At 46.4% G+C, this 26,795-nt stretch overlaps 41 non-coding genes and 15 pseudogenes across 41 annotated transcripts; all 56 read left to right on the top strand.

Annotated features, from left to right (window-relative positions):
- Positions 1-157: 157 nt before the first annotated feature.
- Positions 158-276, top strand: LOC148792452 (5S ribosomal RNA). The gene has a single exon (XR_016071446.1). It is a non-coding gene; the product is annotated as a 5S ribosomal RNA (ribosomal RNA).
- Positions 277-609: 333 nt separating this feature from the next.
- Positions 610-728, top strand: LOC148792451 (5S ribosomal RNA). Its single transcript, XR_016071178.1, has one exon. It is a non-coding gene; the product is annotated as a 5S ribosomal RNA (ribosomal RNA).
- Positions 729-1,082: 354 nt separating this feature from the next.
- Positions 1,083-1,201, top strand: LOC148792450 (5S ribosomal RNA; annotated as a pseudogene).
- Positions 1,202-1,555: 354 nt separating this feature from the next.
- Positions 1,556-1,674, top strand: LOC148792449 (5S ribosomal RNA). The gene has a single exon (XR_016071357.1). It is a non-coding gene; the product is annotated as a 5S ribosomal RNA (ribosomal RNA).
- Positions 1,675-2,029: 355 nt separating this feature from the next.
- On the top strand, positions 2,030-2,148 carry LOC148792448 (5S ribosomal RNA). The gene has a single exon (XR_016074933.1). It is a non-coding gene; the product is annotated as a 5S ribosomal RNA (ribosomal RNA).
- Positions 2,149-2,502: 354 nt separating this feature from the next.
- LOC148792447 (5S ribosomal RNA) lies at positions 2,503-2,621 on the top strand. Its single transcript, XR_016070251.1, has one exon. It is a non-coding gene; the product is annotated as a 5S ribosomal RNA (ribosomal RNA).
- Positions 2,622-2,975: 354 nt separating this feature from the next.
- Positions 2,976-3,094, top strand: LOC148792446 (5S ribosomal RNA). Its single transcript, XR_016074791.1, has one exon. It is a non-coding gene; the product is annotated as a 5S ribosomal RNA (ribosomal RNA).
- A 354-nt stretch (positions 3,095-3,448) lies between these two features.
- On the top strand, positions 3,449-3,567 carry LOC148792445 (5S ribosomal RNA). The gene has a single exon (XR_016071356.1). It is a non-coding gene; the product is annotated as a 5S ribosomal RNA (ribosomal RNA).
- Positions 3,568-3,922: 355 nt separating this feature from the next.
- On the top strand, positions 3,923-4,041 carry LOC148792444 (5S ribosomal RNA). Its single transcript, XR_016069974.1, has one exon. It is a non-coding gene; the product is annotated as a 5S ribosomal RNA (ribosomal RNA).
- A 355-nt stretch (positions 4,042-4,396) lies between these two features.
- Positions 4,397-4,515, top strand: LOC148792443 (5S ribosomal RNA). Its single transcript, XR_016073439.1, has one exon. It is a non-coding gene; the product is annotated as a 5S ribosomal RNA (ribosomal RNA).
- Positions 4,516-4,848: 333 nt separating this feature from the next.
- Positions 4,849-4,967, top strand: LOC148792442 (5S ribosomal RNA). Its single transcript, XR_016071355.1, has one exon. It is a non-coding gene; the product is annotated as a 5S ribosomal RNA (ribosomal RNA).
- A 355-nt stretch (positions 4,968-5,322) lies between these two features.
- LOC148792441 (5S ribosomal RNA) lies at positions 5,323-5,441 on the top strand. The gene has a single exon (XR_016069821.1). It is a non-coding gene; the product is annotated as a 5S ribosomal RNA (ribosomal RNA).
- Positions 5,442-5,796: 355 nt separating this feature from the next.
- LOC148792440 (5S ribosomal RNA) lies at positions 5,797-5,915 on the top strand. The gene has a single exon (XR_016075479.1). It is a non-coding gene; the product is annotated as a 5S ribosomal RNA (ribosomal RNA).
- A 354-nt stretch (positions 5,916-6,269) lies between these two features.
- LOC148792439 (5S ribosomal RNA) lies at positions 6,270-6,388 on the top strand. The gene has a single exon (XR_016071813.1). It is a non-coding gene; the product is annotated as a 5S ribosomal RNA (ribosomal RNA).
- A 354-nt stretch (positions 6,389-6,742) lies between these two features.
- On the top strand, positions 6,743-6,861 carry LOC148792438 (5S ribosomal RNA; annotated as a pseudogene).
- A 353-nt stretch (positions 6,862-7,214) lies between these two features.
- Positions 7,215-7,332, top strand: LOC148792437 (5S ribosomal RNA). Its single transcript, XR_016070727.1, has one exon. It is a non-coding gene; the product is annotated as a 5S ribosomal RNA (ribosomal RNA).
- A 354-nt stretch (positions 7,333-7,686) lies between these two features.
- On the top strand, positions 7,687-7,805 carry LOC148792436 (5S ribosomal RNA). Its single transcript, XR_016069778.1, has one exon. It is a non-coding gene; the product is annotated as a 5S ribosomal RNA (ribosomal RNA).
- A 355-nt stretch (positions 7,806-8,160) lies between these two features.
- On the top strand, positions 8,161-8,279 carry LOC148792435 (5S ribosomal RNA). The gene has a single exon (XR_016069163.1). It is a non-coding gene; the product is annotated as a 5S ribosomal RNA (ribosomal RNA).
- A 351-nt stretch (positions 8,280-8,630) lies between these two features.
- On the top strand, positions 8,631-8,749 carry LOC148792434 (5S ribosomal RNA). The gene has a single exon (XR_016070061.1). It is a non-coding gene; the product is annotated as a 5S ribosomal RNA (ribosomal RNA).
- A 355-nt stretch (positions 8,750-9,104) lies between these two features.
- Positions 9,105-9,223, top strand: LOC148792433 (5S ribosomal RNA). Its single transcript, XR_016069324.1, has one exon. It is a non-coding gene; the product is annotated as a 5S ribosomal RNA (ribosomal RNA).
- Positions 9,224-9,577: 354 nt separating this feature from the next.
- LOC148792432 (5S ribosomal RNA) lies at positions 9,578-9,696 on the top strand. Its single transcript, XR_016070015.1, has one exon. It is a non-coding gene; the product is annotated as a 5S ribosomal RNA (ribosomal RNA).
- A 355-nt stretch (positions 9,697-10,051) lies between these two features.
- On the top strand, positions 10,052-10,169 carry LOC148792431 (5S ribosomal RNA; annotated as a pseudogene).
- A 355-nt stretch (positions 10,170-10,524) lies between these two features.
- On the top strand, positions 10,525-10,643 carry LOC148792430 (5S ribosomal RNA). The gene has a single exon (XR_016071445.1). It is a non-coding gene; the product is annotated as a 5S ribosomal RNA (ribosomal RNA).
- Positions 10,644-10,976: 333 nt separating this feature from the next.
- LOC148792429 (5S ribosomal RNA) lies at positions 10,977-11,095 on the top strand. Its single transcript, XR_016071354.1, has one exon. It is a non-coding gene; the product is annotated as a 5S ribosomal RNA (ribosomal RNA).
- A 354-nt stretch (positions 11,096-11,449) lies between these two features.
- On the top strand, positions 11,450-11,568 carry LOC148792428 (5S ribosomal RNA; annotated as a pseudogene).
- Positions 11,569-11,922: 354 nt separating this feature from the next.
- LOC148792427 (5S ribosomal RNA) lies at positions 11,923-12,041 on the top strand. Its single transcript, XR_016071352.1, has one exon. It is a non-coding gene; the product is annotated as a 5S ribosomal RNA (ribosomal RNA).
- Positions 12,042-12,396: 355 nt separating this feature from the next.
- Positions 12,397-12,515, top strand: LOC148792426 (5S ribosomal RNA). Its single transcript, XR_016070099.1, has one exon. It is a non-coding gene; the product is annotated as a 5S ribosomal RNA (ribosomal RNA).
- A 354-nt stretch (positions 12,516-12,869) lies between these two features.
- Positions 12,870-12,988, top strand: LOC148792425 (5S ribosomal RNA). Its single transcript, XR_016070250.1, has one exon. It is a non-coding gene; the product is annotated as a 5S ribosomal RNA (ribosomal RNA).
- A 354-nt stretch (positions 12,989-13,342) lies between these two features.
- Positions 13,343-13,461, top strand: LOC148792424 (5S ribosomal RNA). Its single transcript, XR_016074790.1, has one exon. It is a non-coding gene; the product is annotated as a 5S ribosomal RNA (ribosomal RNA).
- A 354-nt stretch (positions 13,462-13,815) lies between these two features.
- Positions 13,816-13,934, top strand: LOC148792423 (5S ribosomal RNA). Its single transcript, XR_016071351.1, has one exon. It is a non-coding gene; the product is annotated as a 5S ribosomal RNA (ribosomal RNA).
- A 355-nt stretch (positions 13,935-14,289) lies between these two features.
- On the top strand, positions 14,290-14,408 carry LOC148792422 (5S ribosomal RNA). The gene has a single exon (XR_016069972.1). It is a non-coding gene; the product is annotated as a 5S ribosomal RNA (ribosomal RNA).
- A 355-nt stretch (positions 14,409-14,763) lies between these two features.
- On the top strand, positions 14,764-14,882 carry LOC148792421 (5S ribosomal RNA). The gene has a single exon (XR_016073366.1). It is a non-coding gene; the product is annotated as a 5S ribosomal RNA (ribosomal RNA).
- Positions 14,883-14,964: 82 nt separating this feature from the next.
- LOC148792420 (5S ribosomal RNA) lies at positions 14,965-15,083 on the top strand (annotated as a pseudogene).
- A 355-nt stretch (positions 15,084-15,438) lies between these two features.
- LOC148792419 (5S ribosomal RNA) lies at positions 15,439-15,556 on the top strand (annotated as a pseudogene).
- A 355-nt stretch (positions 15,557-15,911) lies between these two features.
- Positions 15,912-16,030, top strand: LOC148792418 (5S ribosomal RNA). The gene has a single exon (XR_016075163.1). It is a non-coding gene; the product is annotated as a 5S ribosomal RNA (ribosomal RNA).
- Positions 16,031-16,384: 354 nt separating this feature from the next.
- On the top strand, positions 16,385-16,503 carry LOC148792417 (5S ribosomal RNA). The gene has a single exon (XR_016075198.1). It is a non-coding gene; the product is annotated as a 5S ribosomal RNA (ribosomal RNA).
- A 355-nt stretch (positions 16,504-16,858) lies between these two features.
- On the top strand, positions 16,859-16,977 carry LOC148792416 (5S ribosomal RNA). The gene has a single exon (XR_016069971.1). It is a non-coding gene; the product is annotated as a 5S ribosomal RNA (ribosomal RNA).
- A 355-nt stretch (positions 16,978-17,332) lies between these two features.
- LOC148792415 (5S ribosomal RNA) lies at positions 17,333-17,451 on the top strand. Its single transcript, XR_016071348.1, has one exon. It is a non-coding gene; the product is annotated as a 5S ribosomal RNA (ribosomal RNA).
- An 82-nt stretch (positions 17,452-17,533) lies between these two features.
- Positions 17,534-17,652, top strand: LOC148792414 (5S ribosomal RNA; annotated as a pseudogene).
- A 355-nt stretch (positions 17,653-18,007) lies between these two features.
- On the top strand, positions 18,008-18,125 carry LOC148792413 (5S ribosomal RNA; annotated as a pseudogene).
- A 355-nt stretch (positions 18,126-18,480) lies between these two features.
- Positions 18,481-18,599, top strand: LOC148792412 (5S ribosomal RNA). Its single transcript, XR_016075162.1, has one exon. It is a non-coding gene; the product is annotated as a 5S ribosomal RNA (ribosomal RNA).
- A 354-nt stretch (positions 18,600-18,953) lies between these two features.
- On the top strand, positions 18,954-19,072 carry LOC148792411 (5S ribosomal RNA). The gene has a single exon (XR_016074626.1). It is a non-coding gene; the product is annotated as a 5S ribosomal RNA (ribosomal RNA).
- A 355-nt stretch (positions 19,073-19,427) lies between these two features.
- Positions 19,428-19,546, top strand: LOC148792410 (5S ribosomal RNA; annotated as a pseudogene).
- Positions 19,547-19,901: 355 nt separating this feature from the next.
- On the top strand, positions 19,902-20,020 carry LOC148792409 (5S ribosomal RNA). The gene has a single exon (XR_016072070.1). It is a non-coding gene; the product is annotated as a 5S ribosomal RNA (ribosomal RNA).
- Positions 20,021-20,374: 354 nt separating this feature from the next.
- LOC148792408 (5S ribosomal RNA) lies at positions 20,375-20,493 on the top strand. The gene has a single exon (XR_016075158.1). It is a non-coding gene; the product is annotated as a 5S ribosomal RNA (ribosomal RNA).
- A 354-nt stretch (positions 20,494-20,847) lies between these two features.
- Positions 20,848-20,966, top strand: LOC148792407 (5S ribosomal RNA; annotated as a pseudogene).
- A 353-nt stretch (positions 20,967-21,319) lies between these two features.
- On the top strand, positions 21,320-21,437 carry LOC148792406 (5S ribosomal RNA). The gene has a single exon (XR_016070726.1). It is a non-coding gene; the product is annotated as a 5S ribosomal RNA (ribosomal RNA).
- Positions 21,438-21,792: 355 nt separating this feature from the next.
- On the top strand, positions 21,793-21,911 carry LOC148792405 (5S ribosomal RNA). Its single transcript, XR_016075079.1, has one exon. It is a non-coding gene; the product is annotated as a 5S ribosomal RNA (ribosomal RNA).
- Positions 21,912-22,266: 355 nt separating this feature from the next.
- Positions 22,267-22,385, top strand: LOC148792404 (5S ribosomal RNA). Its single transcript, XR_016069161.1, has one exon. It is a non-coding gene; the product is annotated as a 5S ribosomal RNA (ribosomal RNA).
- Positions 22,386-22,736: 351 nt separating this feature from the next.
- On the top strand, positions 22,737-22,855 carry LOC148792403 (5S ribosomal RNA; annotated as a pseudogene).
- Positions 22,856-23,210: 355 nt separating this feature from the next.
- On the top strand, positions 23,211-23,329 carry LOC148792402 (5S ribosomal RNA). The gene has a single exon (XR_016069323.1). It is a non-coding gene; the product is annotated as a 5S ribosomal RNA (ribosomal RNA).
- Positions 23,330-23,683: 354 nt separating this feature from the next.
- Positions 23,684-23,802, top strand: LOC148792401 (5S ribosomal RNA). Its single transcript, XR_016070014.1, has one exon. It is a non-coding gene; the product is annotated as a 5S ribosomal RNA (ribosomal RNA).
- A 355-nt stretch (positions 23,803-24,157) lies between these two features.
- On the top strand, positions 24,158-24,276 carry LOC148792400 (5S ribosomal RNA; annotated as a pseudogene).
- Positions 24,277-24,631: 355 nt separating this feature from the next.
- On the top strand, positions 24,632-24,750 carry LOC148792399 (5S ribosomal RNA; annotated as a pseudogene).
- Positions 24,751-25,105: 355 nt separating this feature from the next.
- LOC148792398 (5S ribosomal RNA) lies at positions 25,106-25,224 on the top strand (annotated as a pseudogene).
- Positions 25,225-25,579: 355 nt separating this feature from the next.
- On the top strand, positions 25,580-25,698 carry LOC148792397 (5S ribosomal RNA; annotated as a pseudogene).
- Positions 25,699-26,795: the final 1,097 nt, after the last annotated feature.

The raw sequence follows: 26,795 nt of genomic DNA, 5'->3' as shown, positions 1-26,795 counted from the left end.
GGTGCGGCAGATCTGAAAAACAAACACTCCGCTCACGTAGGAGCTTGTGCACGGTTACCGAGGGAGGAAGGCTGGATACACACTTTTTTCAAATCTAAAACAATTAATGGAGGGGAGCAAGATAGTGCATAAAGATCTAAGCGAGCATGAATTAAACGGGTGCGATCATACCAGCACTAATGCACCGGATCCCATCAGAACTCCGAAGTTAAGCGTGCTTGGGCGAGAGTAGTACTAGGATGGTTGACCTCCTGGGAAGTCCTCGTGTTGCACCCCAATTTTATTAATATTTTATTTTGATTTGTATTTGCAAATTTCATTTGTTCTTTCGGCGAGACAACTGGAAACAACGCGTCGGATACTCGAACCACTGAATGGGAACTGTGCAAGAACCGGGCTTTCGGCATTCGTCTTGCATTGTGGGCCCTGCGATAGTATTGCATCTATCCGGGGGTGCGGCAGATCTGAAATGCAAACACACCGCTCACGTAGGAGCTCGTGCACGGTTACCAAGGGAGGAAGGCTGCATACACACTTTTTTCAAATCTAAAACAATTAATGGAGGGGAGCAAGATAGTGCATAAAGATCTAATCGAGCATGAATTAAACGGGTGCGATCATACCAGCACTAATACACCGGATCCCATCCGAACTCCGAAGTTAATTGTGCTTGGGCGAGAGTAGTACTAGGATGGGTGACCTCCTGGGAAATCCTCGTGTTGCACCCCAATTTTATTAATATTTTATTTCGATATCGTATTTGCAAATTCCATTTGTTGTTTCGGCGAGACAACTGGAAACAACGCGTCGGATACTCGAACCACTTGCGGGACGATCGTCATTATTGAATGGAACGGTGTAAGAACCGGGCTTTCGGCATTCGTCGTGCATTGTGGGCCCCACGATAGTATTGCATCAATCCGGGGGTGCGGCAGATCTGAAAATCAAACACTCCGCTCACGTAGGAGCTCGTGCACGGTTACCAAGGGAGGAAGGCTGCATACACACTTTTTTCAAGTCTAAAACAATTAATGGAGGAGAGCAAGATAGTGCATAAAGATCTAAGCGAGCATGAATTAAACGGATGCGATCATACTAGCACTAATTCACCGGATCCCATTAGAACTCCGAAGTTAAGCGTGCTTGGGCGAGAGTAGTACTAGGATGGTTGACCTCCTGCGAAGTCGTCGTGTTGCACCCCAATTTTATTAATATTTTATTTTGATTTGTATTTGCAAATTTCATTTGTTGTTTCCGCGAGACAACTGGAAACAACGCGTCGGATACTCGAACCACTTGCGGGACGATCGTCATTACTGAATGGGAACTGTGCAAGAACCGGGCTTTCGGCATTCGTCTTGCATTGTGGGCCCCGCGATAGTATTGCATCTATCCGGGGGTGCGGCAGATCTGAAAAGCAAACACACCGCTCACGTAGGAGCTCGTGCATGGTTACCAAGGGAGGAAGGCTACATACACATTTTTTTCAAATCTAAAACAATTAATGGAGGGGAGCAAGATAGTGCATAAAGATCTAATCGAGCATGAATTAAACGGGTGCGATCATACCAGCACTAATGCACCGGATCCCATCCGAACTCCGAAGTTAATTGTGCTTGGGCGAGAGTAGTACTAGGATGGGTGACCTCCTGGGAAATCCTCGTGTTGCACCCCAATTTTATTAATATTTTACTTCGATATCGTATTTGCAAATTCCATTTGTTGTTTCGGCGAGAAAACTGGAAACAATGCGTCGGATACTCGAACCACTTGCGGGACAATCGTCATTATTGAATGGGAACGGTGCAAAAACCGGGCTTTCGGCATTCGTCATGCATTGTGGGCCCAGCGATAGTATTGCATCTATCCGGGGGTGCAGCAGATCTGAAAAGCAAACACTCCGCTCACGTAGGAGCTCGTGCACGGTTACCAAGGGAGGAATGCTGCTCACACAGTTTTTTCAAATCTAAAACAATAAATGGAGGGGAGCAAGATAGTGCATAAAGATCTAAGCGAGCATTAATTAAACGGGTGCGATCATACCAGCACAAATGCACCGGATCCCATCAGAACTCCGAAGTTAAGCGTGCTTGGGCGAGAGTAGTACTAGGATGTGTGACCTCCTGGGAAGTCCTCGTATTGCACTCCAATTTTATTAATATTTTATTTTGATTTGTATTTGCAAATTCCATTTGTTGTTTTGGAGAGACAACTGGAAACAACGCGTCAGATACTCGGACCACTTGCGGTACGATCGTCATTACTGAATGGGAATAGTGCAAGAACCGGGCTTTCGGCATTCGTCATACATTTTGGGCCCCGCGATAGTATTGCATCTATCCGGAGGTGCGGCAGATCTGAAAAGCAAACACTCCTCTCACGTAGGAGCTTGTGCACGGTTACCAAGGGAGGAAGGCTGCATACAAACTTTTTTCAAGTCTAAAACAATTAATGGAGGGGAGCAAAATAGTGCATAAAGATCTAAGCGAGCATGAAATAAACGGGCGAGATCATACCAGCACTAATGCACTGGATCCCATCAGAACTCCGAAGTTAAGCGTGCTTGGGCGAGAGTAGTACTAGGATGGGTGACCTCCTGGGAAGTCCTCGTGTTGCACCCCAATTTTATTAATATTTTATTTTGATTTGTATTTGCAAATTCCATTTGTTGTTTCGGCGAGACAATTGGAAACAACGCGTCGGATACTCGGACCACTTGCGGGACGATCGTCATTACTGAATGGGAACGACGCAAGAACCGGGCTTTCGGCATTCATCATGCATTGTGGGCCCCGCGATAGTATTGCATCTATCCGGAGGTGCGGCAGATCTGAAAAGCAAACACTCCGCTCACGTAGGAGCTTGTGCACGGTTACCAAGGGAGGAAGGCTGCATACACACTCTTTTCAAATCTAAAACAATTAATGGACGGGAGCAAGATAGTGAATAAAGATCTAATCGAGCATGAATTAAACTGGTGCGATCATACCAGCACTAATGCACCGGATCCCATCCGAACTCCGAAGTTAATTGTGCTTGGGCGAGAGTAGTAGTAGGATGGGTGACCTCCTGGGAAGTCCTCGTATTGCACCCCAGTTTTATTAATATTTTATTTTGATTTGTATTTGCAAATTCCATTTGTTGTTTCGGCGAGACAACTGGAAACAACGCGTCGGATACTCGAACCACTTGCGGGACGATCGCCATTACTGAATGGGAACGGTGCAAGAACCGGGCTTTCGGCATTCGTCTTGCATTGTGGGCCCCGCGATAGTATTGCATCTATCCGGGGGTGTGGCAGATCTGAAAAACAAACACTCCGCTCACGTCGGAGCTTGTGCACGGTTACCAAGGGAGGAAGGCTGCATACACACTTTTTTCAAATCTAAAACAATTAATGGACGGGAGCAAGATAGTGCATAAAGATCTAATCGAGCATGAATTAAACGGGTGCGATCATACCAGCACTAATGCACCGGATCCCATCCGAACTCCGAAGTTAATTGTGCTTGGGCGAGAGTAGTACTAGGATGGGTGACCTCCTGGGAAATCCTCGTGTTGCACCCCAATTTTATTAATATTTTATTTCGATATCGTATTTGCAAATTCCATTTGTTGTTTCGGCGAGACAACTGGAAACAACGCGTTGGATACTCGAACCACTTGCGGGACGATCGTCATTACTGAATGGGAACGGTGCAAGAACCGGGCTTTCGGCATTCGTCGTGCATTGTGGGCCCCACGATAGTATTGCATCTATCCGGGGGTGCGGCAGATCTGAAAATCAAACACTCCGCTCACGTAGGAGCTCGTGCACGGTTACCAAGGGAGGAAGGCTGCATACACACTTTTTTCAAGTCTAAAACAATTAATGGAGGAGAGCAAGATAGTGCATAAAGATCTAAGCGAGCATGAATTAAACGGATGCGATCATACTAGCACTAATTCACCGGAACCCATTAGAACTCCGAAGTTAAGCGTGCTTGGGCGAGAGTAGTACTAGGATGGGTGACCTCTTGGGAAGTCCTCGTGTTGCACCCCAATTTTATTAATATTTTATTTCGATATCGTGTTTGCAAATTCCATTTGTCGTTTCAGCGAGACAAACACAAACAACGCGTCGGATACTCGGACCATTTGCGGCACGATCGTCATTACTGAATGGGAACCGTGCAAGAACTTGGCTTTTGGCATTCGTCGTGCAATGTGGGCCCCGCGATAGTATTGCATTTATCCGGTGGTGCGGCAGATCTGAAAAGCAAACACTCCGCTCACGTAGGAGCTTGTGCACGGTTACCGAGGGAGGAAGGCTGGATACACACTTTTTTCAAATCTAAAACAATTAATGGAGGGGAGCAAGATAGTGCATAAAGATCTAAGCGAGCATGAATTAAACGGGTGCGATCATACCAGCACTAATGCACCGGATCCCATCAGAATTCCGAAGTTAAGCGTGCTTGGGCGAGAGTAGTACTAGGATGGTTGACCTCCTGGGAAATCCTCGTGTTGCACCCCAATTTTATTAATATTTTATTTTGATTTGTATTTGCAAATTTCATTTGTTGTTTCGGCGAGACAACTGGAAACAACGCGTCGGATACTAGAACCACTGAATGGGAACTGTGCAAGAACCGGGCTTTCGGCATTCGTCTTGCATTGTGGGCCCCGCGATAGTATTGCATCTATCCGGGGGTGCGGCAGATCTGAAAAGCAAACACACCGCTCACGTAGGAGCTCGTGCACAGTTACCAAGGGAGGAAGGCTGCATACACACTTTTTTCAAATCTAAAACAATTAATGGAGGGGAGCAAGATAGTGCATAAAGATCTAATCGAGCATGAATTAAACGGGTGCGATCATACCAGCACTAATGCACCGGATCCCATCCGAACTCCGAAGTTAATTGTGCTTGGGCGAGAGTAGTACTAGGATGGGTGACCTCCTGGGAAATCCTCGTGTTGCACCCCAATTTTATTAATATTTTATTTCGATATCGTATTTGCAAATTCCATTTGTTGTTTCGGCGAGACAACTGGAAACAACGCGTCGGATACTCGAACCACTTGCGGGACGATCGTCATTACTGAATGGGAACGGTGTAAGAACCGGGCTTTCGGCATTCGTCGTGCATTGTGGGCCCCACGATAGTATTGCATCTATACGGGGGTGCGGCAGATCTGAAAATCAAACACTCCGCTCACGTAGGAGCTCGTGCACGGTTACCAAGGGAGGAAGGCTGCATACACACTTTTTTCAAGTCTAAAACAATTAATGGAGGAGAGCAAGATAGTGCATAAAGATCTAAGCGAGCATGAATTAAACGGGTGCGATCATACTAGCGCTAATTCACCTGATCCCATTAGAACTCCGAAGTTAAGCGTGCTTGGGCGAGAGTAGTACTAGGATGGGTGACCTCCTGGGAAGTCCTCGTGTTGCACCCCAATTTTATTACAATTTTATTTCGATATCGTGTTTGCAAATTCCATTTGTCGTTTCAGCGAGACAAACGCAAACAACGCGTCGGATACTCGGACCATTTGCGGCACGATCGTCATTTCTGAATGGGAACCGTGCAAGAACTCGGCCTTTGGCACTCGTCGTGCAATGTGGGCCCCGCGATAGTATTGCATTTATCCGGTGGTGCGGCAGATCTGAAAGGCAAACACTCCGCTCACGTAGGAGCTTGTGCACGGTTACCGAGGGAGGAAGGCAGCATACACAGTTTTTTCAAATCTAAAACAATTAATGGAGGGGAGCAAGATAGTGCATAAAGATCTAAGCGAGCATGAATTAAACGGGTGTGATCATACCAGCACTAATGCACCGGATCCCATCAGAACTCCGAAGTTAAGCGTGCTTGTGCGAGAGTAGTACTAGGATGGTTGACCTCCTGGGAAGTCCTCGTGTTGCACCCCAATTTTATTAATATTTTATTTTGATTTGTATTTGCAAATTTCATTTGTTGTTTCGGCGAGACAATTGGAAACAACACGTCGGATACTCGGACCACTTGCGGGACAATCGTCATTACTGAATGGGAACGGTGCAAAAACCGGGCTTTCGGCATTCGTCATGCATTGTGGGCCCCGCGATAGTATTGCATCTATCCGGGGGTGCAGCAGATCTGAAAAGCAAACACTCCGCTCACGTAGGAGCTCGTGCACGGTTACCAAGGGAGGAATGCTGCTCACACAGTTTTTTCAAATCTAAAACAATAAATGGTGGGGAGCAAGATAGTGCATATCGATCTAAGCGAGCATTAATTAAACGGGTGCGATCATACCAGCACAAATGCACCGGATCCCATCAGAACTCCGAAGTTAAGCGTGCTTGGGCGAGTGTAGTACTAGGATGGGTGACCTCCTGGGAAGTCCTCGTATTGCACTCCAATTTTATTAATATTTTATTTTGATTTGTATTTGCAAATTCCATTTGTTGTTTTGGCGAGACAACTGGAAACAACGCGTCAGATACTCGGACCACTTGCGGCACGATCGTCATTACTGAATGGGAATAGTGCAAGAACCGGGCTTTCGGCATTCGTCAAACATTGTGGGCCCCGCGATAGTATTGCATCTATCCGTGGGTGCGGCAGATCTGAAAAGCAAACACTCCGCTCACGTCGGAGCTTGTGCACGGTTACCATGGGAGGAAAGCTGCATACACACTTTTTTCAACTCTAAAACAATTAATGGAGGAAAGCAAAATAGTGCATAAAGATCTAAGCGAGCATGAATTAAACGGGTGAGATCATACCAGCACTAATGCACTATATCCCATCAGAACTCCGAAGTTAAGCGTGCTTGGGCGAGAATAATACTAGGATGGGTGACCTCTTGGGAAGTCCTCGTGTTGCACCCCAATTTTATTAATATTTTATTTTGATTTGTATTTGCAAATTCCATTTGTTGTTTCGGCGAGACAACTAGAAACAACGCGTCGGATACTCGGACCACTTGCGGGACGATCGTCATTACTGAATGGGAACGATGCAAGAATCGGGCTTTCGGCATTCGTCATGCATTGTGGGCCCCGCGATAGTATTGCATCTATCCGGAGGAGTGGCAGATCTGAAAACAAACACTCCGCTCACGTAGGAGTTAGTGCACGGTTACAAAGGGAGGAAGGCTGCATACACACTTTTTTCCAATTTATAACAATTAATGGAGGGGAGCAAGATAGTGCATAAAGATCTAAGCGAGCATGAATTAAACGGGTGCGATCATACCTGCACTAATGCACCGGATCCCTTCAGAACTCCGAAGTTAAGTGTGCTTGGGCGAGAGTAGTCTAGGATGGGTGACCTCTTGGGAAGTCCTCGTGTTGCACCCCAATTTTATTAATATTTTATTTCGATATCGTATTTGCAAATTCCATTTGTCGTTTCGGCGAGACAAACGCAAACAACGCGCCGGATACTCGGACCATTTCGGCACGATCGTCATTACTGAATGGGAACCGTGCAAAAACCGGGCTTTTGCCATTCGTCGTGCATTGTGGGCCCCGCGATAGTATTGCATCTATCCGGGGGTGCGGCAGATTTGAAAAGCAAACACTCTGCTCACGTAGGAGCTTGTGCACGGTTACCAAGGGAAGAAGGCTGCATACACACTTTTTTCAAATCTAAAACAATTAATGGAGGGGAGCAAGATAGTGCATAAAGATCTAAGCGAGCATGAATTAAACGGGTGCGATCCTACCTGCACTACTGCACCGGATCCCATCAGAACTCCGAAGTTAAGTGTGCTTGGGCGAGAGTAGTACTAGGATGGCTGACCTCCTGGGAAGTCCTCGTGTTGCACCCCAATTTTATTAATATTTTATTTCGATATCGTATTTGCAAATTCCATTTGTCGTTTCGGCGAGACAAACGCAAACAAAGCGCCGGATACTCGGACCATTTGCGGCACGATCGTCATTACTGAATGGGAATCGTGCAAGAACCGGGCTTTTGGCATTCGTCGTGCATTGTGGGCCCCGCGATAGTATTGCATTTATCCAGTGGTGCGGCAGATCTGAAAAACAAACACTCTGCTCACGTAGGAGCTTGTGCACGGTTACCAAGGGAGGAAGGCTGCATACACAGTTTTTTCAAGTCTAAAACAATTAATGGAGGGGAGCAAGATAGTGCATAAATATCTAAGCGAGCATGAATTAAACGGGTGCAATCATACCAGCACTAATGCACTGGATCCCATCAGAACTCCGAAGTTAAGTGTGCTTGGGCGAGAGTTGTACTAGCATGGGTGACCTCCTGGGAAGTCCTCGTGTTGCACCCCAATTTTATTAATATTTTATTTTGATTTGTATTTGCAAATTCCATTTGTTGTTTCGGCGAGACAACTGGAAACAACGCGTCGGATACTCGGACCATTTGCGGCACGATCGCCATTACTGAATGGCAACGATGCAAGAACCGGCTTTCGGCATTCGTCATGCGTTGTGGGCCCCGTGATAGTATTGCTTCTTTCCGGAGGTGCGAGATCTGAAAAGCAAACACTCCGCTCACGTAGGAGCTTGTGCACGGTAACCAAGGGAGGAAGGCTGCAAACACACTTCTTTCAAATCTAAAACAATTAATGGAGGGGAGCAAGATAGTGCATAAAGATCTAATCGAGCATGAATTAAACGGGTGCGATCATACCAGCAGTAATGCACCGGATCCCATCCGAACTCCGAAGTTAATTGTGCTTGGGCGAGAGTAGTACTAGGATGGGTGACCTCCACGGAAGTCCTCGTGTTGCACCCCAATTTTATTAATATTTTATTTCGATATCGTATTAACAAATTCCATTTGTCGTTTCGGCGAGACAAACGCAAACAACGCGCCGGATACTCGGACCATTTGCGGCACGATCGTCATTACTGAATGGGAACCGTGCAAAAACTGGGCTTTTGGCATTGGTCGTGCATTGTGGGCCCCGTGATAGTATTGCATCTATCCGGGGGTGCGGCAGATCTGAAAAGCAAACACTCTGCTCACGTAGGAGCTTGTGCACGGTTACCAAGGGAGGAAGGCTGCATACACAGTTTTTTCAAGTCTAAAACAATTAATGGAGGGGAGCAAGATAGTACATAAAGATCTAAGCGAGCATGAATTAAACGGGTGCGATCATACCAGCACTAATGCACCGGATCCCAACCGAACTCCGAAGTTAACTGTGCTTGGGCGAGAGTAGTACTAGGATGGGTGACCTCCTCGGAAGTCCTCGTGTTGCACCCCAATTTTATTAATATTTTATTTTGATTTGTATTGGCAAATTCCATTTGTTGTTTCGGCGAGACAACTGGAAACAACGCGTCGGATACTCGGACCACTTGCGGGACGATCGTCATTACTGAATGGGAACGATGCAAGAATCGGGCTTTCGGCATTCGTCATGCATTGTGGGCCCCGCGATAGTATTGCATCTATCCAGAGGTGCGGCAGATCTGAAAATCAAACACTCCGCTCACGTAGGAGCTTGTGCACGGTTACCAAGGGAGGAAGGCTACATAAACACTTTTTTCAAGTCTAAAACAATTAATGGAGGGGAGCAAGATAGTGCATAAAGATCTAAGCGAGAATGAATTAAACGGGTGCGATCATACCAGCACTAATGCACCAGATCCCATCAGAACTCCGAAGTTAAGTGTGTTTGGGCGAGAGTAGTACTCGGATGGGTGACCTCCTTGGAAGTCCTCGTGTTGCACCCCAATTTTATTAATATTTTATTTCGATATCGAATTTGCAAATTCCATTTGTCGTTTCGGCGAGACAAACACAAACAACGCGCCGAATACTCAGACCATTTGCGGCACGATCGCCATTACTGAATGGGAACCATGCAAAAACCGGGCTTTTGGCATTCGTTGTGCATTGTGGGCCCCGCGATAGTATTGCATCTATCCGGGGGTGCGGCAGATCTGAAAAACAAACACTCCGCTCACGTAGGAGCTTGAGCATGGTTACCAAGGGAGGAAGGCTGCATACACAGTTTTTTCAAGTCTAAAACAATTAATGGAGTGGTGCAAGATAGTGCATAAAGATCTAAGCGAGCATGAATTAAACGGATGCGATCAAGCAGCACTAATGCACCGGATCCCATCAGATCTCCGAAGTTAAGCGTGCTTGGGCGAGAGTAGTACAAGGATGCGTGACCTCCTGGGAAGTCCTCGTGTTGCACCCCAATTTTATTAATATTTTATTTCGATATCGTGTTTGCAAATTCCATTTGTCGTTTGAGCGAGACAAACACAAACAACGCGTCGGATACTCGGACCATTTGCGGCGCGATCGTCATTACTGAATGGGAACCGTGCAAGAACTCGGCTTTTGGCATTCGTCGTGCAATGTGGGCCCCGCGATAGTATTGCATTTATCCGGTGGTGCGGCAGATCTGAAAAACAAACACTCCGCTCACGTAGGAGCTTGTGCACGGTTACCGAGGGAGGAAGGCTGGATACACACTTTTTTCAAATCTAAAACAATTAATGGAGGGGAGCAAGATAGTGCATAAAGATCTAAGCGAGCATGAATTAAACGGGTGCGATCATACCAGCACTAATGCACCGGATCCCATCAGAACTCCGAAGTTAAGCGTGCTTGGGCGAGAGTAGTACTAGGATGGTTGACCTCCTGGGAAGTCCTCGTGTTGCACCCCAATTTTATTAATATTTTATTTTGATTTGTATTTGCAAATTTCATTTGTTCTTTCGGCGAGACAACTGGAAACAACGCGTCGGATACTCGAACCACTGAATGGGAACTGTGCAAGAACCGGGCTTTCAGCATTCGTCTTGCATTGTGGGCCCTGCGATAGTATTGCATCTATCCGGGGGTGCGGCAGATCTGAAAAGCAAACACACCGCTCACGTAGGAGCTCGTGCACGGTTACCAAGGGAGGAAGGCTGCATACACACTTTTTTCAAATCTAAAACAATTAATGGAGGGGAGCAAGATAGTGCATAAAGATCTAATCGAGCATGAATTAAACGGGTGCGATCATACCAGCACTAATGCACCGGATCCCATCCGAACTCCGAAGTTAATTGTGCTTGGGCGAGAGTAGTACTAGGATGGGTGACCTCCTGGGAAATCCTCGTGTTGCACCCCAATTTTATTAATATTTTATTTCGATATCGTATTTGCAAATTCCATTTGTTGTTTCGGCGAGACAACTGGAAACAACGCGTCGGATACTCGAACCACTTGCGGGACGATCGTCATTACTGAATGGAACGGTGTAAGAACCGGGCTTTCGGCATTCGTCGTGCATTGTGGGCCCCACGATAGTATTGCATCAATCCGGGGGTGCGGCAGATCTGAAAATCAAACACTCCGCTCACGTAGGAGCTCGTGCACGGTTACCAAGGGAGGAAGGCTGCATACACACTTTTTTCAAGTCTAAAACAATTAATGGAGGAGAGCATGATAGTGCATAAAGATCTAAGCGAGCATGAATTAAACGGATGCGATCATACTAGCACTAATTCACCGGATCCCATTAGAACTCCGAAGTTAAGCGTGCTTGGGCGAGAGTAGTACTAGGATGGTTGACCTCCTGCGAAGTCGTCGTGTTGCACCCCAATTTTATTAATATTTTATTTTGATTTGTATTTGCAAATTTCATTTGTTGTTTCCGCGAGACAACTGGAAACAACGCGTCGGATACTCGAACCACTTGCGGGACGATCGTCATTACTGAATGGGAACTGTGCAAGAACCGGGCTTTCGGCATTCGTCTTGCATTGTGGGCCCCGCGATAGTATTGCATCTATCCGGGGGTGCGGCAGATCTGAAAAGCAAACACACCGCTCACGTAGGAGCTCGTGCATGGTTACCAAGGGAGGAAGGCTACATACACACTTTTTTCAAATCTAAAACAATTAATGGAGGGGAGCAAGATAGTGCATAAAGATCTAATCGAGCATGAATTAAACGGGTGCGATCATACCAGCACTAATGCACCGGATCCCATCCGAACTCCGAAGTTAATTGTGCTTGGGCGAGAGTAGTACTAGGATGGGTGACCTCCTGGGAAATCCTCGTGTTGCACCCCAATTTTATTAATATTTTATTTCGATATCGTATTTGCAAATTCCATTTGTTGTTTCGGCGAGAAAACTGGAAACAATGCGTCGGATACTCGAACCACTTGCGGGACAATCGTCATTATTGAATGGGAACGGTGCAAAAACCGGGCTTTCGGCATTCGTCATGCATTGTGGGCCCAGCGATAGTATTGCATCTATCCGGGGGTGCAGCAGATCTGAAAAGCAAACACTCCGCTCACGTAGGAGCTCGTGCACGGTTACCAAGGGAGGAATGCTGCTCACACAGTTTTTTCAAATCTAAAACAATAAATGGAGGGGAGCAAGATAGTGCATAAAGATCTAAGCGAGCATTAATTAAACGGGTGCGATCATACCAGCACAAATGCACCGGATCCCATCAGAACTCCGAAGTTAAGCGTGCTTGGGCGAGAGTAGTACTAGGATGTGTGACCTCCTGGGAAGTCCTCGTATAGCACTCCAATTTTATTAATATTTTATTTTGATTTGTATTTGCAAATTCCATTTGTTGTTTTGGAGAGACAACTGGAAACAACGCGTCAGATACTCGGACCACTTGCGGTACGATCGTCATTACTGAATGGGAATAGTGCAAGAACCGGGCTTTCGGCATTCGTCATACATTTTGGGCCCCGCGATAGTATTGCATCTATCCGGAGGTGCGGCAGATCTGAAAAGCAAACACTCCGCTCACGTAGGAGCTTGTGCACGGTTACCAAGGGAGGAAGGCTGCATACAAACTTTTTTCAAGTCTAAAACAATTAATGGAGGGGAGCAAAATAGTGCATAAAGATCTAAGCGAGCATGAAATAAACGGGCGAGATCATACCAGCACTAATGCACTGGATCCCATCAGAACTCCGAAGTTAAGCGTGCTTGGGCGAGAGTAGTACTAGGATGGGTGACCTCCTGGGAAGTCCTCGTGTTGCACCCCAATTTTATTAATATTTTATTTTGATTTGTATTTGCAAATTCCATTTGTTGTTTCGGCGAGACAATTGGAAACAACGCGTCGGATACTCGGACCACTTGCGGGACGATCGTCATTACTGAATGGGAACGACGCAAGAACCGGGCTTTCGGCATTCATCATGCATTGTGGGCCCCGCGATAGTATTGCATCTATCCGGAGGTGCGGCAGATCTGAAAAGCAAACACTCCGCTCACGTAGGAGCTTGTGCACGGTTACCAAGGGAGGAAGGCTGCATAAACACTCTTTTCAAATCTAAAACAATTAATGGACGGGAGCAAGATAGTGAATAAAGATCTAATCGAGCATGAATTAAACTGGTGCGATCATACCAGCACTAATGCACCGGATCCCATCCGAACTCCGAAGTTAATTGTGCTTGGGCGAGAGTAGTAGTAGGATGGGTGACCTCCTGGGAAGTCCTCGTATTGCACCCCAGTTTTATTAATATTTTATTTTGATTTGTATTTGCAAATTCCATTTGTTGTTTCGGCGAGACAACTGGAAACAACGCGTCGGATACTCGAACCACTTGCGGGACGATCGCCATTACTGAATGGGAACGGTGCAAGAACCGGGCTTTCGGCATTCGTCTTGCATTGTGGGCCCCGCGATAGTATTGCATCTATCCGGGGGTGTGGCAGATCTGAAAAACAAACACTCCGCTCACGTCGGAGCTTGTGCACGGTTACCAAGGGAGGAAGGCTGCATACACACTTTTTTCAAATCTAAAACAATTAATGGACGGGAGCAAGATAGTGCATAAAGATCTAATCGAGCATGAATTAAACGGGTGCGATCATACCAGCACTAATGCACCGGATCCCATCCGAACTCCGAAGTTAATTGTGCTTGGGCGAGAGTAGTACTAGGATGGGTGACCTCCTGGGAAATCCTCGTGTTGCACCCCAATTTTATTAATATTTTATTTCGATATCGTATTTGCAAATTCCATTTGTTGTTTCGGCGAGACAACTGGAAACAACGCGTTGGATACTCGAACCACTTGCGGGACGATCGTCATTACTGAATGGGAACGGTGCAAGAACCGGGCTTTCGGCATTCGTCGTGCATTGTGGGCCCCACGATAGTATTGCATCTATCCGGGGGTGCGGCAGATCTGAAAATCAAACACTCCGCTCACGTAGGAGCTCGTGCACGGTTACCAAGGGAGGAAGGCTGCATACACACTTTTTTCAAGTCTAAAACAATTAATGGAGGAGAGCAAGATAGTGCATAAAGATCTAAGCGAGCATGAATTAAACGGATGCGATCATACTAGCACTAATTCACCGGAACCCATTAGAACTCCGAAGTTAAGCGTGCTTGGGCGAGAGTAGTACTAGGATGGGTGACCTCTTGGGAAGTCCTCGTGTTGCACCCCAATTTTATTAATATTTTATTTCGATATCGTGTTTGCAAATTCCATTTGTCGTTTCAGCGAGACAAACACAAACAACGCGTCGGATACTCGGACCATTTGCGGCACGATCGTCATTACTGAATGGGAACCGTGCAAGAACTTGGCTTTTGGCATTCGTCGTGCAATGTGGGCCCCGCGATAGTATTGCATTTATCCGGTGGTGCGGCAGATCTGAAAAGCAAACACTCCGCTCACGTAGGAGCTTGTGCACGGTTACCGAGGGAGAAAGGCTGGATACACACTTTTTTCAAATCTAAAACAATTAATGGAGGGGAGCAAGATAGTGCATAAAGATCTAAGCGAGCATGAATTAAACGGGTGCGATCATACCAGCACTAATGCACCGGATCCCATCAGAACTCCGAAGTTAAGCGTGCTTGGGCGAGAGTAGTACTAGGATGGTTGACCTCCTTGGAAATCCTCGTGTTGCACCCCAATTTTATTAATATTTTATTTTGATTTGTATTTGCAAATTTCATTTGTTGTTTCGGCGAGACAACTGGAAACAACGCGTCGGATACTCGATCAAAGCAGCACAAATGCACCGGATCCCATCAAAACTCCGAAGTTAAGCGTGCTTGGGCGAGAGTAGTACTAGGATGGGTGACCTCCTGGGAAGTCCTCGTATTGCACTCCAATTATATTAATATTTTATTTTGATTTGTGTTTGCAAATTCCATTTGTTGTTTTGGCGAGACAACTGGAAACAACGCGTCAGATACTCGGACCACTTGCGGCACGATCGTCATTACTGAATGGGAATAGTGCAAGAACCGGGCTTTCGGCATTCGTCATACATTGTGGGCCCCTACGATAGTATTGCATCTATCCGGAGGTGCGGCAGATCTGAAAAGCAAACACTCCGCTCACGTAGGAGCTTGTGCACGGTTACCAAGGGAGGAAGGCTGCATACAAACTTTTTTCAAGTCTAAAACAATTAATGGAGGGGAGCAAAATAGTGCATAAAGATCTAAGCGAGCATGAATTAAACGGGCGAGATCATACCAGCACTAATGCACCGGATCCCATCCGAACTCCGAAGTTAATTGTGCTTGGGCGAGAGTAGTACTAGGATGGGTGACCTCCTGGGAAATCCTCGTGTGCACCCCAATTTTATTAATATTTTATTTCGATATCGTATTTGCAAATTCCATTTGTTGTTTCGGCGAGACAACTGGAAACAACGCGTCGGATACTCCAACCACTTGCGGGACGATCGTCATTACTGAATGGGAACGGTGCAAGAACCGGGCTTTCGGCATTCGTCGTGCATTGTGGGTCCCACGATAGTATTGCATCTATCCGGGGGTGCGGCAGATCTGAAAATCAAACACTCCGCTCACGTAGGAGCTCGTGCACGGTTACCAAGGGAGGAAGGCTGCATACACACTTTTTTCAAATCTAAAACAATTAATGGACGGGAGCAAGATAGTGCATAAAGATCTAATCGAGCATGAATTAAACGGGTGCGATCATACCAGCACTAATGCACCAGATCCCATCCGAACTCCGAAGTTAATTGTGCTTGGGCGAGAGTAGTAGTAGGATGGGTGACCTCCTGGGAAGTCCTCGTATTGCACCCCAATTTTATTAATATTTTATTTTGATTTGTATTTGCAAATTCCATTTGTTGTTTCGGCGAGACAACTGGAAACAACGCGTCGGATACTCGAACCACTTGCGGGACGATCGCCATTACTGAATGGGAACGGTGCAAGAACCGGGCTTTCGGCATTCGTCTTGCATTGTGGGCCCCGCGATAGTATTGCATCTATCCGGGTGTGTGGCAGATCTGAAAAGCAAACACTCCGCTCACGTCGGAGCTTGTGCACGGTTACCAAGGGAGGAAGGCTGCATACACACTTTTTTCAAATCTAAAACAATTAATGGACGGGAGCAAGATAGTGCATAAAGATCTAATCGAGCATGAATTAAACGGGTGCGATCATACCAGCACTAATGCACCGGATCCCATCCGAACTCCGAAGTTAATTGTGCTTGGGCGAGAGTAGTACTAGGATGTGTGACCTCCTGGGAAATCCTCGTGTTGCACCCCAATTTTATTAATATTTTATTTCGATATCGTATTTGCAAATTCCATTTGTTGTTTCGGCGAGACAACTGGAAACAACGCGTTGGATACTCGAACCACTTGCGGGACGATCGTCATTACTGAATGGGAACGGTGCAAGAACCGGGCTTTCGGCATTCGTCGTGCATTGTGGGCCCCACGATAGTATTGCATCTATCCGGGGGTGCGGCAGATCTGAAAATCAAACACTCCGCTCACGTAGGAGCTCGTGCACGGTTACCAAGGGAGGAAGGCTGCATACACACTTTTTTCAAGTCTAAAACAATTAATGGAGGAGAGCAAGATAGTGCATAAAGATCTAAGCGAGCATGAATTAAACGGATGCGATCATACTAGCACTAATTCACCGGAACCCATTAGAACTCCGAAGTTAAGCGTGCTTGGGCGAGAGTAGTACTAGGATGGGTGACCTCTTGGGAAGTCCTCGTGTTGCACCCCAATTTTATTAATATTTTATTTCGATATCGTGTTTGCAAATTCCATTTGTCGTTTCAGCGAGACAAACACAAACAACGCGTCGGATACTCGGACCATTTGCGGCACGATCGTCATTACTGAATGGGAACCGTGCAAGAACTTGGCTTTTGGCATTCGTCGTGCAATGTGGGCCCCGCGATAGTATTGCATTTATCCGGTGGTGCGGCAGATCTGAAAAGCAAACACTCCGCTCACGTAGGAGCTTGTGCACGGTTACCGAGGGAGAAAGGCTGGATACACACTTTTTTCAAATCTAAAACAATTAATGGAGGGGAGCAAGATAGTGCATAAAGATCTAAGCGAGCATGAATTAAACGGGTGCGATCATACCAGCACTAATGCACCGGATCCCATCAGAACTCCGAAGTTAAGCGTGCTTGGGCGAGAGTAGTACTAGGATGGTTGACCTCCTGGGAAATCCTCGTGTTGCACCCCAATTTTATTAATATTTTATTTTGATTTGTATTTGCAAATTTCATTTGTTGTTTCGGCGAGACAACTGGAAACAACGCGTCGGATACTCGATCAAAGCAGCACAAATGCACCGGATCCCATCAAAACTCCGAAGTTAAGCGTGCTTGGGCGAGAGTAGTACTAGGATGGGTGACCTCCTGGGAAGTCCTCGTATTGCACTCCAATTATATTAATATTTTATTTTGATTTGTGTTTGCAAATTCCATTTGTTGTTTTGGCGAGACAACTGGAAACAACGCGTCAGATACTCGGACCACTTGCGGCACGATCGTCATTACTGAATGGGAATAGTGCAAGAACCGGGCTTTCGGCATTCGTCATACATTGTGGGCCCCTACGATAGTATTGCATCTATCCGGAGGTGCGGCAGATCTGAAAAGCAAACACTCCGCTCACGTAGGAGCTTGTGCACGGTTACCAAGGGAGGAAGGCTGCATACAAACTTTTTTCAAGTCTAAAACAATTAATGGAGGGGAGCAAAATAGTGCATAAAGATCTAAGCGAGCATGAATTAAACGGGCGAGATCATACCAGCACTAATGCACCGGATCCCATCCGAACTCCGAAGTTAATTGTGCTTGGGCGAGAGTAGTACTAGGATGGGTGACCTCCTGGGAAATCCTCGTGTGCACCCCAATTTTATTAATATTTTATTTCGATATCGTATTTGCAAATTCCATTTGTTGTTTCGGCGAGACAACTGGAAACAACGCGTCGGATACTCCAACCACTTGCGGGACGATCGTCATTACTGAATGGGAACGGTGCAAGAACCGGGCTTTCGGCATTCGTCGTGCATTGTGGGTCCCACGATAGTATTGCATCTATCCGGGGGTGCGGCAGATCTGAAAATCAAACACTCCGCTCACGTAGGAGCTCGTGCACGGTTACCAAGGGAGGAAGGCTGCATACACACTTTTTTCAAATCTAAAACAATTAATGGACGGGAGCAAGATAGTGCATAAAGATCTAATCGAGCATGAATTAAACGGGTGCGATCATACCAGCACTAATGCACCAGATCCCATCCGAACTCCGAAGTTAATTGTGCTTGGGCGAGAGTAGTAGTAGGATGGGTGACCTCCTGGGAAGTCCTCGTATTGCACCCCAATTTTATTAATATTTTATTTTGATTTGTATTTGCAAATTCCATTTGTTGTTTCGGCGAGACAACTGGAAACAACGCGTCGGATACTCGAACCACTTGCGGGACGATCGCCATTACTGAATGGGAACGGTGCAAGAACCGGGCTTTCGGCATTCGTCTTGCATTGTGGGCCCCGCGATTGTATTGCATCTATCCGGGTGTGTGGCAGATCTGAAAAGCAAACACTCCGCTCACGTCGGAGCTTGTGCACGGTTACCAAGGGAGGAAGGCTGCATACACACTTTTTTCAAATCTAAAACAATTAATGGACGGGAGCAAGATAGTGCATAAAGATCTAATCGAGCATGAATTAAACGGGTGCGATCATACCAGCACTAATGCACCGGATCCCATCCGAACTCCGAAGTTAATCGTGCTTGGGCGAGAGTAGTACTAGGATGGGTGACATCCTGGGAAATCCTCGTGTTGCACCCCAATTTTATTAATATTTTATTTCGATATCGTATTTGCAAATTCCATTTGTTGTTTCGGCGAGACAACTGGAAACAACGCGTTGGATACTCGAACCACTTGCGGGACGATCGTCATTACTGAATCGGAACGGTGCAAGAACCGGGCTTTCGGCATTCGTCGTGCATTGTGGGCCCCACGATAGTATTGCATCTATCCGGGGGTGCGGCAGATCTGAATATCAAACACTCCGCTCACGTAGGAGCTCGTGCACGGTTACCAAGGGAGGAAGGCTGCATACACACTTTTTTCAAGTCTAAAACAATTAATGGAGGAGAGCAAGATAGTGCATAAAGATCTAAGCGAGCATGAATTAAACGGATGCGATCATACTAGCACTAATTCACCGGATCCCATTATTACTCCAAAGTTAAGCGTGCTTGGGCGAGAGTAGTACTAGGATGGCTGACCTCCTGGGAAGTCCTCGTGTTGCACCCCAATTTTATTAATATTTTATTTCGATATCGTGTTTGCAAATTCCATTTGTCGTTTCAGCGAGACAAACGCAAACAACGCGTCGGATACTCGGACCATTTGCGGCACGATCGTCATTACTGAATGGGAACCATGCAAGAACTCGGCTTTTGGCACTCGTCGTGCAATGTGGGCCCCGCGATAGTATTGCATTTATCCGGTGGTGCGGCAGATCTGAAAGGCTAACACTCCGCTCACGTAGGAGCTTGTGCACGGTTACCGAGGGAGGAAGGCAGCATACACAGTTTTTTCAAATCTAAAACAATTAATGGAGGGGAGCAAGATAGTGCATAAAGATCTAAGCGAGCATGAATTAAACGGGTGTGATCATACCAGCACTAATGCACCGGATCCCATCAGAACTCCGAAGTTAAGCGTGCTTGGGCGAGAGTAGTACTAGGATGGTTGACCTCCTGGGAAGTCCTCGTGTTGCACCCCAATTTTATTAATATTTTATTTTGATTTGTATTTGCAAATTTCATTTGTTGTTTCGGCGAGACAATTGGAAACAACACGTCGGATACTCGGACCACTTGCGGGACAATCGTCATTACTGAATGGGAATGGTGCAAAAACCGGGCTTTCGGCATTCGTCATGCATTGTGGGCCCCGCGATAGTATTGCATCTATCCGGGGGTGCAGCTGATCTGAAAAGCAAACACTCCGCTCACGTAGGAGCTCGTGCACGGTTACCAAGGGAGGAATGCTGCTCACACAGTTTTTTCAAATCTAAAACAATAAATGGTGGGGAGCAAGATAGTGCATATCGATCTAAGCGAGCATTAATTAAACGGGTGCGATCATACCAGCACAAATGCACCGGATCCCATCAGAACTCCGAAGTTAAGCGTGCTTGGGCGAGTGTAGTACTAGGATGGGTGACCTCCTGGGAAGTCCTCATATTGCACTCCAATTTTATTAATATTTTATTTTGATTTGTATTTGCAAATTCCATTTGTTGTTTTGGCGAGACAACTGGAAACAACGCGTCAGATACTCGGACCACTTGCGGCACGATCGTCATTACTGAATGGGAATAGTGCAAGAACCGGGCTTTCGGCATTCGTCAAACATTGTGGGCCCCGCGATAGTATTGCATCTATCCGTGGGTGCGGCAGATCTGAAAAGCAAACACTCCGCTCACGTCGGAGCTTGTGCACGGTTACCATGGGAGGAAAGCTGCATACACACTTTTTTCAACTCTAAAACAATTAATGGAGGAAAGCAAAATAGTGCATAAAGATCTAAGCGAGCATGAATTAAACGGGTGAGATCATACCAGCACTAATGCACTATATCCCATCAGAACTCCGAAGTTAAGCGTGCTTGGGCGAGAATAATACTAGGATGGGTGACCTCTTGGGAAGTCCTCGTGTTCCACCCCAATTTTATTAATATTTTATTTTGATTTGTATTTGCAAATTCCATTTGTTGTTTCGGCGAGACAACTAGAAACAACGCGTCGGATACTCGGACCACTTGCGGGACGATCGTCATTACTGAATGGGAACGATGCAAGAATCGGGCTTTCGGCATTCGTCATGCATTGTGGGCCCCGCGATAGTATTGCATCTATCCGGAGGAGTGGCAGATCTGAAAACAAACACTCCGCTCACGTAGGAGTTAGTGCACGGTTACAAAGGGAGGAAGGCTGCATACACACTTTTTTCAAATTTATAACAATTAATGGAGGGGAGCAAGATAGTGCATAAAGATCTAAGCGAGCATGAATTAAACGGGTGCGATCATACCTGCACTAATGCACCGGATCCCTTCAGAACTCCGAAGTTAAGTGTGCTTGGGCGAGAGTAGTCTAGGATGGGTGACCTCTTGGGAAGTCCTCGTGTTGCACCCCAATTTTATTAATATTTTATTTCGATATCGTATTTGCAAATTCCATTTGTCGTTTCGGTGAGACAAACGCAAACAACGCGCCGGATACTCGGACCATTTGCGGCACAATCGTCATTACTGAATGGGAACCGTGCAAAAACCGGGCTTTTGCCATTCGTCGTGCATTGTGGGCCCCGCGATAGTATTGCATCTATCCGGGGGTGCGGCAGATTTGAAAAGCAAACACTCTGCTCACGTAGGAGCTTGTGCACGGTTACCAAGGGAAGAAGGCTGCATACACACTTTTTTCAAATCTAAAACAATTAATGGAGGGGAGCAAGATAGTGCATAAAGATCTAAGCGAGCATGAATTAAACGGGTGCGATCCTACCTGCACTACTGCACCGGATCCCATCAGAACTCCGAAGTTAAGTGTGCTTGGGCGAGAGTAGTACTAGGATGGGTGACCTCCTGGGAAGTCCTCGTGTTGCACCCCAATTTTATTAATATTTTATTTCGATATCGTATTTGCAAATTCCATTTGTCGTTTCGGCGAGACAAACGCAAACAAAGCGCCGGATACTCGGACCATTTGCGGCACGATCGTCATTACTGAATGGGAATCGTGCAAGAACCGGGCTTTTGGCATTCGTCGTGCATTGTGGGCCCCGCGATAGTATTGCATTTATCCAGTGGTGCGGCAGATCTGAAAAACAAACACTCTGCTCACGTAGGAGCTTGTGCACGGTTACCAAGGGAGGAAGGCTGCATACACAGTTTTTTCAAGTCTAAAACAATTAATGGAGGGGAGCAAGATAGTGCATAAATATCTAAGCGAGCATGAATTAAACGGGTGCAATCATACCAGCACTAATGCACTGGATCCCATCAGAACTCCGAAGTTAAGTGTGCTTGGGCGAGAGTTGTACTAGCATGGGTGACCTCCTGGGAAGTCCTCGTGTTGCACCCCAATTTTATTAATATTTTATTTTGATTTGTATTTGCAAATTCCATTTGTTTTTTCGGCGAGACAACTGGAAACAACGCGTCGGATACTCGGACCATTTGCGGCACGATCGTCATTACTGAATGGCAACGATGCAAGAACCGGCTTTCGGCATTCGTCATGCGTTGTGGGCCCCGTGATAGTATTGCTTCTTTCCGGAGGTGCGAGATCTGAAAAGCAAACACTCCGCTCACGTAGGAGCTTGTGCACGGTAACCAAGGGAGGAAGGCTGCATACACACTTCTTTCAAATCTAAAACAATTAATGGAGGGGAGCAAGATAGTGCATAAAGATCTAATCGAGCATGAATTAAACGGGTGCGATCATACCAGCAGTAATGCACCGGATCCCATCCGAACTCCGAAGTTAATTGTGCTTGGGCGAGAGTAGTACTAGGATGGCTGACCTCCACGGAAGTCCTCGTGTTGCACCCCAATTTTATTAATATTTTATTTCGATATCGTATTAACAAATTCCATTTGTCGTTTCGGCGAGACAAACGCAAACAACGCGCCGGATACTCGGACCATTTGCGGCACGATCGTCATTACTGAATGGGAACCGTGCAAAAACTGGGCTTTTGGCATTGGTCGTGCATTGTGGGCCCCGTGATAGTATTGCATCTATCCGGGGGTGCGGCAGATCTGAAAAGCAAACACTCTGCTCACGTAGGAGCTTGTGCACGGTTACCAAGGGAGGAAGGCTGCATACACAGTTTTTTCAAGTCTAAAACAATTAATGGAGGGGAGCAAGATAGTACATAAAGATCTAAGCGAGCATGAATTAAACGGGTGCGATCATACCAGCACTAATGCACCGGATCCCAACCGAACTCCGAAGTTAACTGTGCTTGGGCGAGAGTAGTACTAGGATGGGTGACCTCCTCGGAAGTCCTCGTGTTGCACCCCAATTTTATTAATATTTTATTTTGATTTGTATTTGCAAATTCCATTCGTTGTTTCGGCGAGACAACTGGAAACAACGCGTCGGATACTCGGACCACTTGCGGGACGATCGTCATTACTGAATGGGAACGATGCAAGAATCGGGCTTTCGGCATTCGTCATGCATTGTGGGCCCCGCGATAGTATTGCATCTATCCAGAGGTGCGGCAGATCTGAAAATCAAACACTCCGCTCACGTAGGAGCTTGTGCACGGTTACCAAGGGAGGAAGGCTACATAAACACTTTTTTCAAGTCTAAAACAATTAATGGAGGGGAGCAAGATAGTGCATAAAGATCTAAGCGAGAATGAATTAAACGGGTGCGATCATACCAGCACTAATGCACCAGATCCCATCAGAACTCCGAAGTTAAGTGTGTTTGGGCGAGAGTAGTACTCGGATGGGTGACCTCCTTGGAAGTCCTCGTGTTGCACCCCAATTTTATTAATATTTTATTTCGATATCGAATTTGCAAATTCCATTTGTCGTTTCGGCGAGACAAACACAAACAACGCGCCGAATACTCAGACCATTTGCGGCACGATCGCCATTACTGAATGGGAACCATGCAAAAACCGGGCTTTTGGCATTCGTTGTGCATTGTGGGCCCCGCGATAGTATTGCATCTATCCGGGGGTGCGGCAGATCTGAAAAGCAAACACTCCGCTCACGTAGGAGCTTGAGCATAGTTACCAAGGGAGGAAGGCTGCATACACAGTTTTTTCAAGTCTAAAACAATTAATGGAGTGGTGCAAGATAGTGCATAAAGATCTAAGCGAGCATGAATTAAACGGGTGCGATCGTACCAGCACTAATGCTCCGGATCCCATCAGAACTCCGAAGTTAAGCGTGCTTGGCCGAGACTAGTATTAGGATCGTTGACCTCCTGGGAAGTCCTCGTGTTGCACCCCAATTTTATTAATATTTTATTTCGATATCGTATTTGCAAATTCCATTTGTCGTTTCGGCGAGACAATTGGAAACAACGCGTCGGATACTCGGACCACTTGCGGGACAATCGTCATTACTGAATGGGAACGATGCAAGAACTGGGCTTTCGGCATTCGTCGTACATTGTTGGCCCCGCGATAGTATTGCATTTATCCGGTGGTGCGGCAGATCTGAAAAGCAAACAATCCGCTCACGTAGGAGCTTGTGCACGGTTACCATGGGAAGAAGGCTGCATACACAGTTTTTTCAAGTCTAAAACATTTAATGGAGGGGAGCAAGATAGTGCATAAAAATATAAGCGAGCATGAATTAAACGGGTGCGATCATACCAGCACTAATGCGTCGGATCCCATCAGAACTCCAAAGTTAAGCGTGCTTGGGTGAGAGTAGTACTAGGATGGGTGACGTCCTGGGAAGTCCTCGTGTTGCACCCCAATTTTATTAATATTTTATTTCGATATCGTGTTTGCAAATTCCATTTGTCGTTTCGGCGAGACAAACGCAAACAACGCATCGGATACTCGGTCCATTTGCGGCACGATCGTCATTACTGAATGGGAACCGTGCAAGAACTCGGCTTTTGGCATTCGTCGTACATTGTTGGCCCCGCGATAGTATTGCATTTATCCGGTGGTGCGGCAGATCTGAAAAGCAAACAATCCGCTCACGTAGGAGCTTGTGCACGGTTACCAAGGGAGGAAGGCTGCATACACAGTTTTTTCAAGTCTAAAACAATTAATGGAGGGGGGCAAGATAGTGCATAAAGATCTAAGCGAGCATGAATTAAACGGGTGCGATCATACCAGCACTAATGCACCGAATCCCAGCAGAACTCCGAAGTTACGCGTGTTTGGCCGAGACTAGTACTAGGATGGTTGACCTCCTGGGAAGTCCTCGTGTTGCACCCCAATTTTATTAATATTTTATTTCGATATCGTATTTGGAAATTCCATTTGTCGTTTCGGCGAGACAAACGCAAACAAAGCACCGGATACTCGGACCATTTGTGGCACGATCGTCATTACTGAATGGGAACCGTGCAAGAACTCGACTTTTGGCATTCGTCGTGCATTGTGGGCCCCACGATAGTATTGCATTTCTCCGGTGGTGCGGCAGATCTGAAAATCAAACACTCCGCTCACGTAGGAGTTTGTGCACGGTTACCAAGGGAGGAAGGCTGCATACACAGTTTTTTCAAGTCTAAAACAATTAATGGAGGGGAGCAAGATAGTGCATAAAGATCTAAGCGAGCATGAATTAAACGGGTGCGATCATACCATCACTAATGTACCGGATCCCATCAGAACTCCGAAGTTAAGTGTGCTTGGGCGAGAGTAGTACTAGGATGGGTGACCTCCTGGGAAGTGCTCTTTTTGCACCCCAATTTTATTAATATTTTATTTCGATATCGAATTTGCAAATTCCATTTGTCGTTTCGGCGAGACAAACACAAACAACGCGCCGGATACTCGGACCATTTGCGGCACGATCGTCATTACTGAATGGGAACCGTGCAAAAATCGGGCTTTTGGCATTCGTCGTGCATTGTGGGCCCCGCGATAGTATTGCATCTATCCGGTGGTGCGGCAGATCTGAAAAGCAAACACTCCGCTCACGTAGGAGCTTGTGCACGGTTACCAAGGGATGGCCTGTCTCAGCCATCAGGGTAAGACTCGAGGCACATACAGCATGGGATTACTTGAATCCTTGAACCGGATCAGATTTCCAGTCTTGCCCTGGACCTTGGAGATAGATAGGCAAAACTGGAAAGTTACACCTGACCCCTAGACTCGATTATGACACTTCACTAGGTGCTGGATTAGGCTGCCTTTGATATGCCAATCAGTGAGATCCTTAGTGGGGATCAAAACCTGGGTATGTTGGGGCAGTTTGAGAATTCATCTGAGTGGGTGGTCATAGTGACAGAATCAGCCACTTTGTCGGACAAAGGGTAATGATCGGGAATGCACTCTCTCTGATGGAAACCAAACTGCCGGCAGTTGATTTCAATCGTTGGAATTTTGTTTTTGCAAAATTAATATATTTACATATATATGTACTGTTTCAAAATGTTTGCAAATGGTTTTAATTCTCGGGATCCATGTGAGAGGAGAGTGCGGCACTATTCCTTGCAGCCGAGGGAGAGGTCCTCTCTTGTCGGGCAGTGCTTGATCATTAAGGGCTGAGAGGTTAAGTGTAAGACCATTTAGGATAATACCTGATGGGCTAATCTTGCACCTGCCCACAATCCCTGGGTTTTTATAAGATGGCTTGGCCCAGGGACCACTTAATGTAAGTGTTGGGCCCATGGGGTCCATACGATGGACTCAAGGGGTTCATTGAGTTTTTCAGTGAATTCGGCTGGGCCTTGTATTAAAGGCTGGGCCGAACCCATGTGGCTGGTGTGTAGATCAATGCTTGGGTCCCACGCCATACAAAGAAGCCCAACTGGGCAGCAGATTGGAAACTAATTAAACAC

Source organism: Nelumbo nucifera, chromosome 4, assembly GCF_055504915.1.
Source record: "Nelumbo nucifera cultivar China Antique chromosome 4, China Antique-T2T, whole genome shotgun sequence".
Lineage (NCBI taxonomy): Eukaryota > Viridiplantae > Streptophyta > Magnoliopsida > Proteales > Nelumbonaceae > Nelumbo > Nelumbo nucifera.
Note: the sequence above shows the minus strand (reverse complement) of the source record. Positions and strands in the feature narration are given on the sequence as shown.